Below are 7,405 nucleotides of genomic sequence, written 5' to 3'. Positions count from 1 at the left end.
ACAAACAAAAAAAATAGTGATGGAGTGAAATTTAGAAGTGTGCATTTGTCTTGTTTGCACACAAATGCATATTTGATGAGCGTGTCGTGCTAATGAACGCGTGTGTTGTCGCGTTGTCGCGTTTCAGCTGGTGCACCTTTCTGTGCAAAGCACGAGGAACTCCGAAGCGTGAAACGGGTAAAGCTCCTCGTGTCAAAGCCGCTTTTGCACGCTCGAGGGATCCTCCAGGTGAGTCGCTGGAGCGACTCGTGTCAGTTCGTGGTAAACGCGTGAACGTGCCACGCAAATGGTTCCCTCTCTCCAAGGGCCGAGGGCCACGGGGGAGCTTTAAAAAGATCAGGGAGGATCGGATTCTCCTGAATGATGGAACACAGAAAGTCTAATGCAATTATACCTAATTGGCAAATATTACAATGTGATCTTATTCACATTCACAACCCTCACACAAAAAAAAGGAAAAATGAATACTTTTAAATAAAAAAACTGCAGGTAGAGTAGCATGCACACCACTCCCAGTGGAGATGTCAGCTGGAGCGGCGTGTGCAGGCCACCGCAGTCCGAGTAATATGTTTTAGAAAGTGAAAGGAGGGAGGAGGGGGGCTGTGCTCGAGTGGCTCTTGTTCAGCGGTGGTCTTATCTACCTTGCGCAGACGGGTTTCTCAGCCTCTTTTCCGCGTCTCTGTACAAGCCCCCGTGTCCACACGCGGCCGCGCTTATCGCTCGGGCCGCCTTCCGCCCAGCTGGAAGGCGGCCCTATCACACGCAGAACACAATGCAGAAGAAACAGCGGATCGTCCGCCCGCGGTGTTCCTGCTTTCCGCCAGGATGATCTGAATTCAGCCACGTGTTACGCTCAAGCAGGCCCTGCAGAATGCGGCCGTCGTGACTTACTGCAGAAACGCGCTAAGCTACAGAAGACTGACCTGTGTGCTGGTTTATTCAGCAACGGTGAACGGTGGCATTTGGCTGGTTTTTATTGGACCTCAACTGTGCTTCAACAGCCCAAGGCCAAGGCTTTAGAAAAGTGTTTGACATTCTGGTGCAGGGAAAGCCACAAAAAGTCTTTTTGTGTTTCTAGATCATCCAGGTTAGCATGTTGCTGTGCACGGCGTTGCATTACTTAACGTTACACCATTTCTACATTGAATACACATTAGCCGGTATCAGCCTCCCTCACACCGCTGGCATGAGTCAGGCTCTGCATCACGATCCCACGATAACAGGGAAGCCTCAAAGCACGAAAAACAAACAGGTTAAATGAGTGTGTGTTACCTGAACATCATGACCTACATAAAAGTTAGACCAACGCACAAAAGCACGTGGCCGGCTTTAAGTACCTGTGTCCACACCTGCCATTAAAACGCGTCTCCACATTCGGCCCCAGGCAGCGCGTGAGATCTGTCCTTAGTTTAGTGCTCCATGTGCAAATAAACACAAACTCATTTGAGGTGCAGTAGAATATTTAACAGCTGCTGTCTGTAGTGGATCTCTACTGTTGTTTCAGAACCATGAACATCTGTTAATCATGGCTGCATCAAGACTTCACAAGTGTGTCTCATTCAATGAAATCGCGCACCTTAAAGTCAGCATTTATTCATTAAACTCTGCTATGATGTTATTTTATGGTATTTGCATTAAGAAGGGTTATCTGATCTCATGTGTTCACACCTGACATTAAACCAAATGTGTCCCCAGATCTGATCACTTCTGAACAAATGAGGTAAAACTCCTCTGATAAGTTAAATTTTTTAATATTTTTATTTTTATTTTTGTTTTAAACTTAAATAAAGAAATAAAACTACATCCAAAATGGGTTAACAGCATCTGACATTGTTAAATGAAGTCTTTGAAATTATATGAAGAGAGACAGAGGTTATATGAGGATATACACAACAATCTGAGTAGTCAAGTACCTTCTGTCTCATGATACTGTCAAGGATATGGCTGAAAAGAAAGACAAAACAAAACAAACCAAGACAAGAAACAAACAAAAACACAAAAAAGATGAAAAAAGAGAGGATCAAAACTTTAGTCAGTAGAGAAACAATGACCATTAACACATAGCATAAATGACTGTTTCATGAATTCGTCATTTAGGTCTCATCAAGTAAAGACATCAAGACAAAAATGGCTTCCATGCTTTCTAGTGGTGATTGAGTGCATTCGTTCTGATAAGGCGAATCTGTTCCATCCTATAAACAAAAACCATTTTGTCAAGACGAGTGTAAGAAATCTTAAATGTGACTCAGGACTCATAATGACCCAGACCACCTCCTAATGTTGTCAGATGTGATCTCAGTGGATCCTTGGGGGTGTTCACACCGGCCTTTTACGCAACCGGATCGCCCAGATCCAATCTTAATAAAGGTCTGAACAGGCCCTTAAAAAACCTTCCAAGCATTCACATCAGAGGTCTGTACAATACGTACTCATAGTAAAAGGTTTAATAATGGACAGGCATCACTTTGTGGTGCTTTTTCATTTTCTTTTTCATTTCTAATAGTGGTTGTCTGTATTTTGTCTGTAAATGAGGCAAAGCACTTCTTAGACAAGAACATCCCACAGTGTGACCCAGAAATCACTGTGTGTTCACGCCACCAAAGGAATGTGGTTAAATGCATCCTGGACAACCTCCAATATGTGCTCTGAGGTTGAATTGCTCAAATGCATCCTCATTGCATCCTGGGCATGTTCACAGGACTGATGTTACTGCAAGATCTGAAAGGGAAGTAAGTTGTGTCTTACAAAACTGGTATCTGTGCATCCCCCAAACAGATGTTAAGGGTTTTGCAAACTTCCAATCAACACTGTGCAGCGTAAACAGTGGAGAGAGTCGTACTTAGAGCGTGAACGTCGTCCAGCACGCGTGGCTGCTTATCTAACTCCTGGTCATGAATAAGTGATGAGGGGTGTGATAATGCAGACGGATGGGACCTCTGGAGCTCGTGTAAAAAAGGCCAGGGTCAGGAGGACTGTTATTTGATATTCAGCCATGGCATTTTCTCTGCTGCATGCAGGTACAAACACACACACAGAGAGTACAGAAGAGAAGCCATCTGCTGAATGATTAATGCTCCGGTCTCTACCTAGAGTGGAAGGGGTGTATCTTAAAACAGGGGGAGTGGTTGACATTAATCCACCTGCAAATAGCCTGCGCCTGCAGAGAGTCTGTTTGGTGCATCATGTCCTACCGCTAATGTGGAGTTTAATGGAGACTTTGACAGGGTGACATTTTCATGTGTGTGGAATGACGTGGAAACACTGACGAAAACTAACAACAGAGTGGCCCCCAGAAACCGACCGAATAAACAAATAGTAGCAGCCTCCATGTGGAAGCTTTAGACGACCTGATAACATGACCTGAATGCTAAGCTAACACACTGGTCCTAGTAGTTTTTCTATCAGTAGAAGGTGACACATTTGTGCAGTCATCGATATTCGGTGGTGTACCCTTATCCTTATCCAAAGTAAGACTAGCTAGCTAACAACGCATCACTGTAAACGCCTTTGACCTTTCACCTGTGCTGCACCAGCCTCCCCTGCTAAAATCATTCACACTCTTTTTACTGCTTGACCATTTGCCCGCGCCTACGTTTGTGTTGATTCACGCCAAACAGCCAATGCATCAGCTGAACAGATGTTCAGTTGTGAGCTAGCTAGCTCGCTACCAAGCAACAGACGTGTGACAGGTCAGCCTGGGGCTAAAACACCAACTGGGTTAGCGGTTAATGTGTTGAGTTACTTGCACCACTTAAGCTGCGTTATTATTAGTCTTTTGGAGGGACCTCGTGTCAACATCTAGATTGATGTCATATTTCTGAGCTAATTTCAGTTGCATTGCCATCACACGCTGGTAAATTAACAGTTTGAAGTATTGTTCAGTCGCAGAGGCTTCTAGATGCAGGAGTTAATGGGAACGTCAAACTCATTTAAAGCACTGCGGGAGGTTGACGGCGTGACCTACGCACTTAGCCTAGTTTCTACTTCCTGCTGGCAACTGAAAGTTTCGCCAAAACTTTCCCCAACGTGAGTCATACCAATGTTTGTATCTCTGAACCTCCCTCAGTTAACCTTTCCCCCGATGTGTTTCATCTTTGTTGATCCAACACACATCCAACATGGTTAGAGAAGCAGCTGGAAATACTAAACGCAGAAGTATAAATGGCGTATTAGTGGCTCCATATTCACAGGGCAATAACTGTCAGGTCTACGAGGGGCCCACAGGAAATGTTTGCCCAGGGGTCCCTTAACAGTTGAATCCAGCCATGAATCTCTCATGTTTGGTGTCCAGTCACATGTTTCCATTGACTGCCTGTAGTTTCACATTATCTGAAATTTGTTTTGGACTTTCTGATGTGTCAGTCTGGGATGAAAACAAAAACAAAAACATGTCAGTCTGGTTCTAGTTTCTCCAAAACCAGAAACAACACGTGGTTAGTGACTTATTATCTTGTCAGATGATAACATGCCTTCTTCTGTGTTATAGGATCTAAAAATAAAGGTCAGATGTAAGGTGTCTCTGATGTCAACACCTGAGTCATATCTGGGGAAAGTGTTACCATGAATAATGCTTCGCATGCTCTGCATACTTGATGCAAACCAGGAGCACAGGTTCGTCCTTCATGCTCTCTAATGTTGTGCATCTAAATTCTGGAGATGCTGAAACAATAACACATTTCAGTCTCGGTGCAGGTTTTCCCCTTTCTTGTTTGTGCGAAAGAGGAACGTTGACGCGCCCAGGCAGGAGTTCAGCTGTCCCTTGATGTTCTCACCGTCTGGTCGTGGAAACACCTGAAACAACAGATGACCCCAGCAGCAGCAGCAGCTGCCCCGTGGCTATTTGTTTGCATGCGGACATGTGCGCTCATTCACACGCACCTGCCACTTGTGTCACTGCTATAAAACGGCAGCAGACCTCACAGATACATTTATTAGCCGAGGGCGGCTAATAAGAGGGGGAGCGGCTCGGATTCCTGTCGAGGTTGAGAAGACCGAAAGCGTCCTCTGACGTTCGCTTGTGGGAGACGGAAGCAGAAGAACACGCGGTGAAGAAAGCGGTTCAAGATGTTCAGCCGGTGTAATAGATTTAACAAGTTGAAGGAGTTCCTTTCCTTCGAGTTCAGAAAAGGTAACAGGATGTCGTTTGTGTGTCTTGATGTGTGGAATGAATGGATTAAAGAAGATTAACTGGTTACGTCTGTGAACGTTCTCACTCATCCAGGTCATGGTACGTCCAAAAGAAAGGCCCTTCCTCTACTACGTCAAGAAACGGTTTCCATCAGCATGAGCATCTCTTTTTGTTTGTGTGTGTGTAGTTTGGCAGTATCCTGGTTACAGTCACCCTGGATGGCTCCTCCACATGCACAATTACACAGGTAACAGTTACCTGATCTGCCTCAGCCCCACTATATATAGCCTGGTCTTATCCATCTGCCCGAGTTAAAAATAGCTCTGCCCCATGCTTCCACACTGTGTCAACCCTCCCTGCCCCCTCCTCCAAAGACAAATACACACACATCCCCGTCCTCTCCTTCTCCAACAACATCCCCCCCTCCCGTCCTTCCACATCTCTTCACATCTCCTCCCCCCTCGTGTCCTGCCTACTCAGCGTACAGCTGCGGGTTTGAGGAAGGGGAGCGAGAGTGTCGGACGGCCCCAGAAGAGGAAACGGATGAAGTCTGTTTAATTCTTCAGTGGAGTTGAACTGAGGAGTGAAGAGTGGACGTGGAAGTGCATTCGTTTTTACGACGCTTTCTAGCAAACAACTGTCAGCGATGTGCAACAGTGTGTAAATGAATGAATCGTAGTAAAACACGCATAGTAAAAATCGAATTCTGAGTAGTCAGTTATTTCTTTCGTTAACTTGCCGCTAAATAATAAGCAAAACTTTGATTCATAACTTTTCTCATAGCAACAGTTTTCTTTACGTAAAGTTTTTATCCAATTTAGTCAAGATTGATTCATTGTAAACTGATTAATTAACTTGACCTTGTCATAATGGGAACACTGCAAAAAGGAATTTCAAGAAAGCAAAAAATACTTGTATCAAAGAAATAAATCTTATATTTTGTTCAGAGACAAAAATGCTGTGCTTATTTTAAGAATTTTTGTCAAGCAAAAAAGATTTAACCTATTGGCACCTTTTTCTTTTCTTAATACAAGATGATTTGATTGAATACAAGAATATTTTGCTTCTTTCTAGTAATGCTGTTTTTGCAGTAAATGCAGCTTTATTATTTATCTGCATCAAGGTGAAGGTGGCTCCTTCACCGTTCAGCTAAACGAAATGATGAATGAGTTCAGTGTTCACCAATCAAGCATAACATTATGACCACCTTCCTGTCATCTTGTACTTCTCCCAGCTGTCATCAGGCATCGCCAGGGTCAGTTTAAGGTCACCAATTAGCCTAACGAGCATGTCTTTGGAGGTTGGAGGAATCAGGAGAAAACCCATGCAGACACAGCGAGAACAGAAGGGGGGGACGTGGGGCTTCTGAGGGTGTCCTGTGGTGCTATTAGTGGGGGCCTCTGGGTCCTATGGGTTAAGGGGAGGGGGCCTCGGTTTGAGATGTAGTGAATTAGGAGGCCAGGTCAACACCTTGTGCTGTTCTTCATGTTCTTTTGAGTTGCTCCTGAAGTGTTTTTATGTGTGTGTCTGGAGATAGGTAATTTCTGTGGGGGTGTTGGGGGCCTGGTCTGGTCTAGGTGGGTGCTACATGTAACAAGTAACATCCACACCAATGAATGCCAGGTCCAAACGTTTCCCAGCAGAAAACTGAATGGTCACAAGACAGTTTAAATGTAATTTACTTCTCCTGTCAGTGGTCGTAATGTTGTGGCTGAAAGTATTGACCGCTGATGTTTATTATTGAAGCAAAGCTTTTGCTTAAACATATCAACAGAGGTCAAATATCTCGATACATGACGACAGAAGCACGTCGGTCTAATTAAGTTGTTCCTTTCACTAAAAGTGCTGCTGGAGTCTTGACCTTTCTACAGTTTCCTTTCCTATTTCTTCTCCTATAAGTATCTTGTTATATCCTTGATGGATGAACGTAACCTTTTGTACATTCCAAGAGACTGTACGCTTTGCTAAACACCTGGCATGTTTCACCACCTCAAGGTTGACATTTGAGATTGAAGTGAAAATGAATTTTACTCACAATTAATTGATTCCACTGTCACCACCGATGATCTGTGATAGCAGATCTCCTTTTAAAACTCTGGTTACTCACGAAACATGGGGGGGATCAGCTGTTCAACCGCCTGGCTATAGATGGCTTGCGGCACCCTGGTTATTACACAGTGAGTTTCTTCTCCCGTCAGATGATAGCACGTCTTCTTCTCTGGTATAATCGGTTCTGGAAGTAAAGGTCAGACCTCTGAGACTCAGTGTTCTGCATCT

The 7,405-nt window shown here is 44.3% G+C and overlaps 1 long non-coding RNA gene across 1 annotated transcript; it reads left to right on the top strand.

Annotated features, from left to right (window-relative positions):
- Positions 1 to 4,972: 4,972 nt before the first annotated feature.
- LOC124996701 lies at positions 4,973 to 5,832 on the top strand. Its single transcript, XR_007110882.1, has 2 exons — positions 4,973 to 5,128; positions 5,222 to 5,832. It is a non-coding gene; the product is annotated as an uncharacterized LOC124996701 (long non-coding RNA).
- Positions 5,833 to 7,405: the final 1,573 nt, after the last annotated feature.

The sequence above is a fragment of the Mugil cephalus genome, chromosome 1 (assembly GCF_022458985.1).
Source record: "Mugil cephalus isolate CIBA_MC_2020 chromosome 1, CIBA_Mcephalus_1.1, whole genome shotgun sequence".
Lineage (NCBI taxonomy): Eukaryota > Metazoa > Chordata > Actinopteri > Mugiliformes > Mugilidae > Mugil > Mugil cephalus.
This window is presented reverse-complemented; position numbering and strand designations above follow the sequence as displayed.